Raw genomic sequence first — 12422 nt, 5'->3', positions numbered from 1 at the left:
TCTCACAAAAATTGGACAAAAAAAAGTTACATTTAAATAGCACCTTATCGCATTGACACGTGTCAAAACGGTTCAGGTGTTGATTTGGTGTAACGTGCACAGACTATTGTTATTTAGACAATGAGACAGCCATTCTGCACTTGCTACATCCCAAAGACATGTCATGAGACAAGGAAGCAGATCCTCTGTATTTCTGGTGGCGATGATTAAGGGAGGAATGTTGGCCAGCAGTTCCTGCCCTTCTTGAAATGATGCCATGGGATCGTTTACATCCACCTGGATCCTCTGGAACTGTTGAACAACTGGAGCAGAGCAGCATCGCCAAAAGCAGCAACCACTGGAGGGCCAGCCCAGATTAGAAGCTCAGTCCCATGGTGTGTAGATTCTAACCACAGCCTGCTCTCCCAGAGTGAAGATTGTTACCGAGTGAGCCAAGCAGACACGCGAGGGGTGAGTCACTCGCTGGTGAATGCTTGGTTTGGGATTTGTTTTATCTTGTACAATTTTCTCCCTTCTCCTCTGAAGATACCATCTATGTTGGGATAACATAAATGGTACAATTTTAAAGGGGGTGCAGGAACAGAGAGACCAGGGGGTTTAGGTACTGAAATCTTTGAAGGTGGCAGGACAAGTTGAGAAGGCTGTTAAAGAAGCATATGGGCTCCTTGGCTTCATAAACAGAGGCATAGACGACAAAGACAAGGAGGTTATGCTCAACTTTAATGCAACACTGGTTAGGCCCAAGCTGGAGTATTGTGTCCAATTCTGGGCACCGCACTTTAGGAAGGATGTCAAGGCCTTGGAGAGGGTGCAGAGGAGATTTACCAGAATGGTGCCAGGGATGAGGGACTTCAGTTATGTGGAGAGACTGGAGAAGCTATGGTTGTTCTTCTTAGAGCAGAGAAGGTTATGGGGAGATTATTAAATCGCCCCGTAACCGAAAAAGGTGTTCAAAATCATGAAGGCTTTTTAATAAAGTAAATAAGGAGGAACAGTTTCCTTACTGGCAGAAGGGTTGTTTAATAAAGGACACAGATTTAAAATAATTGGCAAAAGATGCAGAGGGGAGATGAGAGAATGTTTTTTACGCAGCGAGGAGGACGCAAAGATGCTGGAAAGGGATATAGACAGGTTAAGTGAATGTGCAAGAACATTGCATTTGGAATATAATGTGGAGAAGTATGATTTGGTAGGAAAAATAGAAAAGCAGAATGTTTTTAAATGGCGAGAGACTGGGAAATGTTCAGAGGGACCTGGGTGTCCTTCGGAACATAGGAACAGGAGTAGGCCATTCAGCCCCTCGAGCCTGCTCCACCATTCATTGAGATCATGGCTGATCTGCGACCTAACTCCATATACCTGACTTTGGCCTATATCCCTTAATACCTTTGGTTAACAGAAAGCTATCAATCTCTGATTTAAAATTAACAATTGATCTAGCACCAATTGCCATTTGCGGAAAAGAGTTCCAAACTTCTAACACCCTTTGTGTGTAGAAGTGATTCCTAATTTCACTCCTGAAAGGTCTGGTTCTAATTTTTAGACTATGTCTCCTAATCTTAGAATCCCCAACCAGCGGAAATAGTTTCTCTCTCTCTACCCTATCTGTTCCCTTTAATATCTTGAAAACTTTGATCAGATCACCCCTTAATCTTCTAAATTCTAAGGAATACAACCCTAGTTTGTGTAATTTCTCCTCGTAACTTAACCCTTGAAGTCCGGGTATCATTCTGGTAAACCTACGCTGCACTCCCTCCAAGGCCAATCTATCCTTCCTAATTCTGCCATTGCCATTTACATGTCATCTAGAATCATCTTTTGTTTCTTAACTTGTCCCATTACCACCTCCTTTTGCCTCGCACCATCTCTGAATGTCTCTTAATCTCTCCTGCCTTCCATCCTATCACAGGCCTTCCCTTTTGTTCTTTCCCCCCCTCTCCCCGCCCCTGCACTTGCTTAAAAACCTTTTGCATCTCCAGCTTTTTCCAGTTCTGACGAAGGGTCATCGACCTGAAAGGTTAACTCTGTTTCTCTCTCTACAGGTGCTGCCGAACCTGCCGAGTGTTTCCAGCATTTTCTGTTTTTGTTTCATATTTGAAGCATCTGCAGTATTTTGCTTTTGTATCCTTCCGAGGGTGTGGTGCCCAGAACTGCTCACAGTGCTCCAGGTGTGGTCTAACCAGGGTTTTGTATAGCTGCAGCATAACTTCTACCCCCTTGTATTCTAGTCCTCTAGATATAAAGGCCAGCATTCCATTAGCTTTTTTGATTATTTTCTGAACCTGTTCATGACATTTGAATGATCGATGTACCTGAACCCCCGAGTCTCTTTGGACCTTCACTGTTTTTAGCCTTTCACCATTTAGAAAGTACCCTGTTCTATCCTTTTTAGGTCCAAAGTGGATGACCTCACATTTGCTTACATTGAAGTCCATTTACCACAGTTCTGCCCATTCACTTAATCTGTCAATATCCCTTTGTAATTTTATGCTTCCATCTACACTGCTTACAATTCCACCTATCTTTGTATCATCAGCAAATTTGGACAGATGACTTTCTATGCCATCATCTAAGTCGTTAATACATACTGTGAATAGTTGAGGCCCCAACACAGATCCCTGTGGGACACCATTAGTCACATCCTGCCAATTAGAGTACCTACCCATTATCCCTACTCGCTGTCTCCTGCCAGTCAGCCAATTTCCTAACCAATCAATAATTTGCCCTCAATTCTGTGGGCTTCTACCTTAGATAACAGTCTCTTATGTGGGACTTTATCAAATGCCTTCTGGAAGTCCATATAAAGAACATCCATAGACATTCCCCTGTCCACTACCTCTTCAAAAAATTCAATCTGGTTTGTCAGGCCTACCTTTCACAACGAATCATAGAAAGTTAACATGCAAGTACAGCAAGCAATTAGGAAAGCAAATGGTATGTTAGCCTTTATTACAAATAGTTTGGAATACAAGAGTAAAATGTCTTCCTACAATTATATTGATTTTTGATGAGACCATACCTGGAGAACTGTGTACAGTTTTGGGGGGAGAAATTGGGTGAGTAGCGCCACTTGTTAGCGCTTAAAGAGGCAGGCAGTGGCTGTAGCGCCACTGGCTGCGCCTCCCGTGATATTGAGTTGAGGTGATAATGGTGGCGTTAGCCTTTTGCGCTGCACCGCCACCGATGACATCATCGGTGTGCGCAGCGCCCCGTTCGCGATATTTGGTAGCGAACGCCGCAGTTGCACCGTTCGCTACCCGCGCCCGGTTCACGGGGCCTTACTGTGCCGGCAGCGGCACAAGTTAAGGTGGAGGTGCGGGGCTGCCGCCTTAGTCGGCGGCCGCCTGCCAGCACCTCCGTCCCCGGCCTCCTGACTCCCCCCACCCCCCCCCCCCGCGACATTGCCGGCTGTTTCCCGAGAGCCCGGCACTTCTCCTCGGTGCCGGGCTCTTTTGCCGGCATTCATGAGTGGGGATCGCGCTTTTGCAGGCCCCTCCCCCTTAACAATGGGAAGAAGGGCTGCAGTACCGCAGCGTGCCGTGCCGCAGCGGCAAGTTGCGCTGCGATATTCAGTTTCAGCGCCCTAAGAGGTGCGCGGAGTGCCTCGAGCCTCGCCCCGTCTCCCTCTAGGGGCAATGAAACGGAATATCGGACGATCGCTGAGGACTCGAACGCTGCACTAAATCTTGCGCTCAGGCGAACTTGGCGCCAGTTTGGCGCCTCAACCCAATTTCTAGGCCTTGGTCTCTTTGGAAGGATATACTTGCCTTAGAGCGAGTGCAACGAAGGTTCACTGGACTGATTCCTGGGATGGGGGGATTGTCCGATGAGGTGAGATTGAGTAGACTAGGCCTATATTCTCTAGAGTTTAGAAGAATAAGAGGGGATCTCATTGAAACATATAAAATTCTTAAAGGGCTTGACGGTAGATGCTGGGAGGATGTTTCCCCTGGCTGGAGAGTCTAGAACTAGGAGTCACAGTCTCAGAATAAGGGGTCGGCCATTTAGGACTGAGATGAGGAGAGATTTCTTCACTTAAAGGGTTGTGAATCTTTGGAATTCTCTATCCCAGAGGGCTGTGGATGCTCAGTCATTGAGTATATTCAAGACAGAGATCGATAGATTTTTGGGTACTAAGGGAATCCAGGGACATGGGGATAGTGCAGGAAGGTGGAGTGGAGGTCGAAGATCAGCCAAGATTTTTTGAATGGCGGACCAGGCTCGAAGAGCCGAATGGCCGACTCCTGCTCTACTCCTTATGTTCTTATTATGATCTGAAATGCACTGCCTTAAAGGGTGATGGGAGCAGATTCAATCGTAACTTTGAAAAGTGAATTGGATATATACTTGAAAAGGAAAAATTTGCAGGGAATGGAGAAAAAGAGCAAAGGAGTGGATCTAATTGGATAGCTCTTTCAAACAGCCGACGCAGACACGATGGGCCAAATGGCCTCCTTCTGTGCTGTATGATTCTATGGAGGAAATATTCGGTTGCTTTGCGCCTCCCATTGGCACCTTAAGATGGCGCTAATGGGGCGCAAAACAAGCAGCGCCCGGGCGCGCCGATGTTTGAGCCGCTCCCGAATTGACCACACATTTTGCGGCGGCACTAAACACTACCACCATGATCTCCTGCACCCGCAGATCATGACGTCAGTCGCGCGTGCAACGACCCGGTAGCGCCCCGGACCAGATATTGAGTGGCGCCCCCTGCCTTACTGCCTGCCACTAGCAACGACAGGTTGAGGGGAGCGTTTTGTAGTCGGGAAGGGACTGGGGGAGCGCTATTTAAAGGAGACCGCTTCCTGCCATTTTTTGTCGGCGACATTTTTGCACCACGCATTCTGAGAGAGAGTGAGAGACTTCTGGAGAGATTCAACGCTGTGTGAAGGAGTTTTGGGTACTGAGCAGCACTTTGCAGGTTCATTTTGATTTGACCTTCCTTGTATCGATTTAGAAGAGACTATGGGGGCTGCACTCTGAGCTCTTTCCCTGGGGCCCTCCATTGTTCTTTCCAGCAGATTTGATGTACAGGTCTCTCCAGGCCGAGATTCAAGGCTGCAATGAGCAGGATGTGGATGGAGCGCAAGATCGACCCTCCCCTTTAAGAACTGGCCGGCGCCAGTGTGTCTGTGTTCCATTGCTAACTGACATCACATGAGCTTCGCCAGCGCTCTGAAGTAGCGCCTCGCTCCTCAGCGTTAGCACCTTAAGAGAGGTGTGTAGCGCCTGATTTAGTGCTCCAATCACCTCCTCCAGGGGCGATAGAAGCCAAGTTTGCAGTCAGAGACGATGGGCTAGATTTTTGTGGAGCCGTCAGGTGGGGTTTCAGGCATGTGGGGGGGGGGGGGAAATCCCGAATTTGGGGGTCCCGACACCATCCCACCCAAAACCCCGCCCCACGTAAGTTTTAGGAGCAGCAGGTACCCGCCCCGCACTGGGACCTGCCGAAACCAGGCAGGAAGGGATTAGTGCCAATTAACTGCCTGTTAACAGCTAGTTAACAGGCAGTTTTTAGCCTAATCCCTATTTTGAGGGGTTTCGTGTGGGTTTCCCGACGGCTCCAAACCACGCCAGGTTAGAGCAGGCGGGCTGTTGGGTTGAAAGAGTTGGAGGGGTCGCGATGTTGGCGCTCAGGTGAGTGATGGGTGCATGAGTGTAAAGGTAAGTGTGTTTGGTGTGTCTAAAGTGTGTCAAGAACTTTTACTTACCTGTACTTGCCTTCACAGTCTTTCTTCCTGTAGCCATCGGGAGCGCATCACTCAGCCGGTACTTAAAGCTGAATGGCTGCGATCTGTGAAAAGTGACAGCATTCAGCTTTGAGTGCCAGTAAGAGTTCTAACTGAGTCTGTGCAGACTGACTCATGGTAGAACTCAGACTGTCAGTGTTTGACAGCTTCAAACAGCTGTGAAACACTGATATTTCATCTGTCAAAAACTCTTGACAGATGAAATTTCAGTCTGTGACGTCACCTGTTGCTGGGTGGCCCTTAATTGGCCTGCTGAGCCTGCTGGGCGGGCTCAACAAGGTCAATCAAGGGAAAATAGCGCGGATTGGCCGGTTGTCGAAGTAGGCGGCTCTAAAACCCGAAAGGGGAACTCCCGCCTTCTTCCCGACAGATTCGGGAAAATCTACCCCGATAATTAGCGCCATGTTTTGATTTCTTTTTGGGTTCAATAAAGACTCATTTCTGAAAGAGAATGTTGTTTAATCTAAAGTCTTGTTCAAGACTTTCTACAGCTTTTTACGGAACACACTATGCTGTGATGCATTTAGAATGAAACTGAAAGTAAAACTCCTCTGGACTGCTTGTCTCTCACATGACCTCTGCTGGTCAGGCACAAGTAATCAAAAACACAGACAAATATGCTGTAAGGCATAAGTAATCAAACACAGACAAATATCATCACTATTTGCTGATATCATTACATCTCCCTTTCTTAAAATGAAAGTATTTTACTTTTAACTAACAACATTTAATGAACTTACATTATCATTATCATGATCAAGGTTTTTTACCCTTGCTTTGTGTGTTCACATGAAATATGTCAATACACTAGAACTTGAAGAAAGAATAAGATAACATTACTTCCTTCTTTAACAATAGTCCTTAAATTTGCTCAATGAGTCTCTCAGGAGGCTTCACGTGTCTTGAGGATTTTCTGATTGATTGTCCTTGAATCTGAGTTGTTGCCTCAGATGATTGGTTCTCAGCTGTGTGATCAGGTTGTTCACCAGTATCAGTTTCTTGACCTGCTGTGGCTGGTCCCATGAGAAGATCTCGACGATTTCTTCTCAGAACAGCACCCTCATCTGTCTGAATGGTGTATGATCTTGGTTGAACTTCACTCAGGACAGTTCCCTTCTGTGTCCATGTGTTTGTTTTGTCTTTCAACCTTACTTGGTCACCAGTGTGGAGTTCAGGTAGGTTTTGTGTTCCTCTGTCATAGTAGTACTTTTGCTTTTCTTTCTGTTGCTCTTTGAACTTCCTCACTTTCTCCCCCTCTTTTGTTTTCAGGAGGTTCTCCGGGATGGGTAGGTTTGACCTTAGCCGACGTCCCATCAGGAGTTGGGCTGGTGACATACCACACTCGAGCGGCGTTGTGCGGTATACAAGCATGCTTTGGTAGAAGTCAGTTCCACTGTCTTTTGCCTTGTACATCAGTCTTTTCACTGTCTGGACCGATTTTTCCACTAGTCCATTGGACTGTGGATAGTGAGGACTTGACGTTGTGTGGACAAAGTCCCACTCTTTGGCAAAGTGTCGGAAATTTGCATTGTTAAACTGGGGTCCGTTGTCTGTGAAGACCTCGCTTGCCATGCCATGTCTGGAGAATATGGCTTTCATACTTCTTATCACAGCTTCTGCAGTGGTGGTGTACAGTCTACAAACCTCTGGATACAGGGAGTAATAGTCTGTGATGACAAGATAGTCCTTCCCTTGACATACGAATAGGTCAGCGCCTACCTTCTGGTAAGGTCTGTCTGGTGCTGGGTGTGGCTTTAGTGGTTCTACCGGATTGCTTGCTCGATATTTCAGGCATATTGTGCAGTTTGACACCTCATTTGTCACATCTTGGTTGATTCGTGGCCAGTACATCACCTCTCGTGCTCTTTTCTTACACTTTTCGATTCCCAGATGTCCGCCATGGATCTTTTTTAACATCTCTCTTCTCAGACTCTTTGGGATAACTATTTTACTTCCTTTGTAGATGATGTCTTCGACCACTGATAGTTCCGCCCTGCAGTTCCAGTACTCTGCTATATCAGGTGAGCAGTCTTGCTTCATGTTGGGCCATCCATCCAAGATGCTTTTTCTCAGTCGTCTCATTGTTTCATCTTTGTTTGTCTCAGTCTTTATGAGCTCCATTTTTGCATCTGCTATGGGCAGTGCACTTGTGATCATGTCCACGTAGGCGTTCACTTTTTCATCCATTGTGGTGTTTGCGGGCTCACTTGGGTCAACAGCTCTGGACAACGTGTCTGCTGTGTACATCAGCTTACCCGGTGTGTACGCAACATTCAGTGTATAGCGTTGCAGCCTGATCATCATTCTTTGTATTCTAAGCGGACAGCTATTCAGTGGCTTTTGGAACAATGCAATCAAGGGCTTATGGTCAGTCTCTACACTGATTGCTTGTCCTGCCACAAACTGGTGAAATCTTTCACAGGCGTATGTGATGCTGAGCAGCTCCTTTTCTATTTGAGCATATCGCGTCTCCGCGTCTGTCGTTGAGCGCAATGCATATGCAATAGGTTGCCAGTAGTCATATTGTTGCAGAAGAATGGCACCGAGCCCACTCTGATGCATCTGATGATATCTTGATGGGTCTCGCTGGGTCATAAAACCTCAGAACTGGTTCCTCTGTGAGCAGTTTCTTTAGATCGCTCCATGACTTCTCATGCTCATGATTCCATTCCCATTCTATGTTCTTTTCAGTTAGTCTTCTCAGTGGCGCTATTTTTTCTAAGAGGTTGGATATGAATTTACCCATGTAGTTGATCATTCCATTAAACCTCTGCACGTCCTTTTTGCATTGTGGCCTTGGCATATTCTCAATGGCGGACACCTTTCTGGGATCTGGTGTGATGCCCTCACTGCTAAGGATATCTCCCATGAATGTCAGTTCTGTCACCCCGAGCTGGCATTTCTCTCTATTCAGCTTCAGGTTTGTTTTCCTTGTTGCTTCCAGCACTTTTTTCAGTCTCTCGTCATGCTCAGTTCTCGTGGTTCCCCATACTATGATGTCATCCATTGATGTATCAATTCCCTCCAGGTGCTCATAGATCATATGGATAGTCTTGTGATACACTTCAGGAGCTGAGGCAATGCCAAATGGTAACCTTAGGAATCTGTATCTGCCAAATGGAGTGTTGTACGTGCACAGTCTTGAACTTGCTTCGTCCAGCTTCATCTGCCAAAATCCTGAGGACGCATCTAACTTGCTGAAATATTTTGCATTTGCAAACTGTGCCATGATTTCCTCACGTGTAGGAAGCTTGAAGTGCTCTCTCTTTATTGCTCTGTTTAGATCTCTTGGATCCAGGCAAATTCTGAGCTTTCCATTCTTTTTGTCCACTACAACGAGGGAACTCACCCACTCAGTTGGCTCATCTGTCTTCTGAATCACGTTCAGGCTTTCCATCCTGTCCAACTCTGCCTTCAGTTGCTTTTGAAGAGCAAACGGAACTTTTCTGCATGGATGTATGACCGGTGTCATACTTTTATCTACACTGATCGTGTGTTCTCCTGGAATGCAGCCTAGACCCTTAAATAGGTCTTTGTACTCTTTCATGAGTTCATCATAGACTGTCTCTCCTTCGCTTTCCACAACGAGGACTCTCTTTACCAGGTTCAGTCTCTCACAGGCTTTTAACCCTAGTATGGCTTGCACATCCTTTGGCACCACGATTAATGCTAGCGTGTGCTCTCTGTCCTTGTGTGTTACTTTGACAATGCATCTTCCTTTCACTGGTATATCAGTACCTGAGTATCCGGTCACTTTCACTTGTATTCCATGTAACTTTGGTCTGGGTCTAATTCTCTTAAAATCGGTCTCTGATATCACATTAACTTGTGCTCCAGTATCCAATTTAAATGGAATGTGTATGTCGTTCACTTTTAGTGTCAACATCCAGTCTCTTTCTTTTTTGTTTTCAGACACAACATCTACATTGAATTCCTCTGTCTCGCTTTCATCTACTGTATGGACCTTACTTTGTTGCGCTTGGTTCTTACAGCAACGGGCATAATGGTTGTTTTTGTTGCATCTATTGCATGTTTTACCATATGCTGGACACTTTCTTGGTGGATGCTGTGTACCGCATCGACTACATGACTTCCGATTGTGTCTTTCATTTTCGTTTGCTGGCCACGTCTCTTTTTTCACATTGGCGCTCTCTTTGTTAAACGGTTTGTATCCGTTCTTTCTCACTGCATCCACGTTGCAGCTACTGTCACTGAACAGCTCCTTTGCCTGCAACTTCACAGTCTCTGTAGCCCTACACAATGCTATGGCTTTTCCCAGGTCTAGATCTTGCTCTCTTAGCAGCCTTTCCCTTAGACCATTATCTGGAATACCACACACCAGTCTGTCTTTTATCAGCGAGTCTGTGAGTCCCCCAAACTCACACGATTTGCTCCAGTTTCTCAGTTCAGTCACATACTGATCAATAGTCTCGCCGATTTTCTGTACACATGTGAAAAATTTGTGCCTCTCAAAGGTCACGTTGCGTTTAGGTATGCAGTAGGCCTCAAACTGTTCCATTATTTTATCTAGCTTCATTTTGTCTCCATCAACAGCAAATATGAAATTATTATATACCTCCAGCGCTGCATCACCCACGACATGTAAGAACACGGATGATTTTTGTTTATCACTTTTCTCGTCAGCTCCGATTGCCGCTAAATACAACTCTACACGTTGTTTGAATCTTCTCCAATTTTCAGCCACATTACCTGTCAATTGAAGCGTCACCGGTGGGAGTAAACCTTCCATTTTTACACTTCGTTAGCTATTCTCTAATGGTAAGCACCGATGTTCTCTTCTGGCTTGCTAATATGTGGAGAGCTGATTTCGCTTACTTGCCACAACTGCTTTCACTGTCCCATCAAGTTGCTAACTTCAGATTTTTTCTCTTTCAGCCACTTCTGACATCATGTTTTGATTTCTTTTGGGTTCAATAAAAACTCATTTCTGAAAGAGAATGTTGTTTAATTTAAAGTCTTGTTCAAGACTTTCTACAGCTTTTTACAGAACACACTATGCTGTGATGCATCTAGAATGAAACTGAAAGTAAAACTCCTCTGGACTGCTTGTCTCTCACATGACCTCTGCTGGTCAGGCACAAGTAATCAAAAACACAGACAAATATGCTGTAAGGCATAAGTAATCAAACACAGACAAATATCATCACTATTTGCTGATATCATTATACGCCAGGCGCTAAACTTTGCGCCCGGCCGATAATTGCGGCCCAAACGGGGTGATATGGAATTTCTCCCCCTATGATTCTAACAGGGTTGATCCTGCAATCCCACAGTCCCAATGGGGAGCAATTGTTCAGGAATCAGCCCCGTCGTTCCAAGGGCACCGATCACTCTCAGGTCCCATGGCCAAGTGGGTACCCTTCATGTTCCTCAATATCGAACATTGACAGGCTGTGTGAGACACCATGAATGAACACGGCACTGTATTCACCAGGCTCCTCATGTCTAGACCGCCACAGGGGTCACTGCATAGTGACGAGGATTTTCTGATTTTCTCCTCTCTAACCCACAGCCCATTATAGCGCCCCAACTTCTGCCCCGTTGAGATTAGCTCATTCAACAGACATTGGGGATGGAACCTGAGACTTTCTGGTCTTTATCACTGCCTTAACGAGCTGAGCGCCTGGGAGGATCTCGCCAACCTTTACTCCCGGGGTTGTGAAAGAGGCTATAATGCCCTCTATGGTGAATATCCCACCCACACACACATTGTCTTGGCTCAAGTGTGAAGAATGTGGTTAAGGTAGTGGCAGACTGGTGGCAACTGTCGAACTGTATTCCAGCAACACTGAGTGCCTTCAGGAGAGGAGGGGAGTTAAGGGCCAAGCTGATCCTGATGGCCACACCTGCACACTTTCCTGCAGGCGTCACTAGAAAAGAAACTGGGACCGTGGCTGATTTTTCTTTTCTATAAATGAGGGTGCTGAGGCCGAGGATCGTGCCCAGATACCATCCTGACAGAGAGCAATTAACTCAGTACAGAAAACCCCAAATAAGGAACAACCAGATTCCAAATCCCAGCTCATAACTTTGTTTTATTATTCTCGGGATATGGTCATCGCTGGCACTTATTGCCCATCCCTAGTTTCCTTCGTATGACTGAGTGGCTTGCTGGGTCTCTAAAGGGGGCAGTTAAGAGTCAATTATGTTGGTGTGGGACTGGAGTCACACATAGGCCCAGACCAGACATGGACGGCAGATTTCCTTCCCTATAGGACATTAGTGAACCAGTTGGGTTTTTACATCAATCCGACAGCTTCATGGTCACTTTTACTGAGACCTGCTTTTTATTTCCAGATTTTTAAAATTGAATTCAAATTCTCAGACTGCCAGTGAGGGCATTTGAACTCACGTTCTCTGGATTATTAGTCCAGTAGCATAACCATTAAACTCAACATCACAAAAACAGATTATCTGGTCATTATCTCACTGTTGTATGTGGGAGCTTGCTGTGCGCAAATTTGCTGCCGTGTTTCCTACATTACAACAGTGACTACACTTCAAAAATACGTCATTGGCTGTAAAGCACTTTGGGACGTCCTGAGGTTGTGAAAGACGCTATATAAATGTAGGTTCTTTCTTAACATTATGGATTATTGTATACTTGCATCAGGAGTTCTGCACAATAGAATGATTGGGAACAGATTTGGT

This window comes from Somniosus microcephalus, chromosome 24 (assembly GCF_052327205.1).
Source record: "Somniosus microcephalus isolate GS21.2 chromosome 24, FLI_Smic_1.0, whole genome shotgun sequence".
Classification (NCBI taxonomy): domain Eukaryota; kingdom Metazoa; phylum Chordata; class Chondrichthyes; order Squaliformes; family Somniosidae; genus Somniosus; species Somniosus microcephalus.
This window is presented reverse-complemented; position numbering follows the sequence as displayed.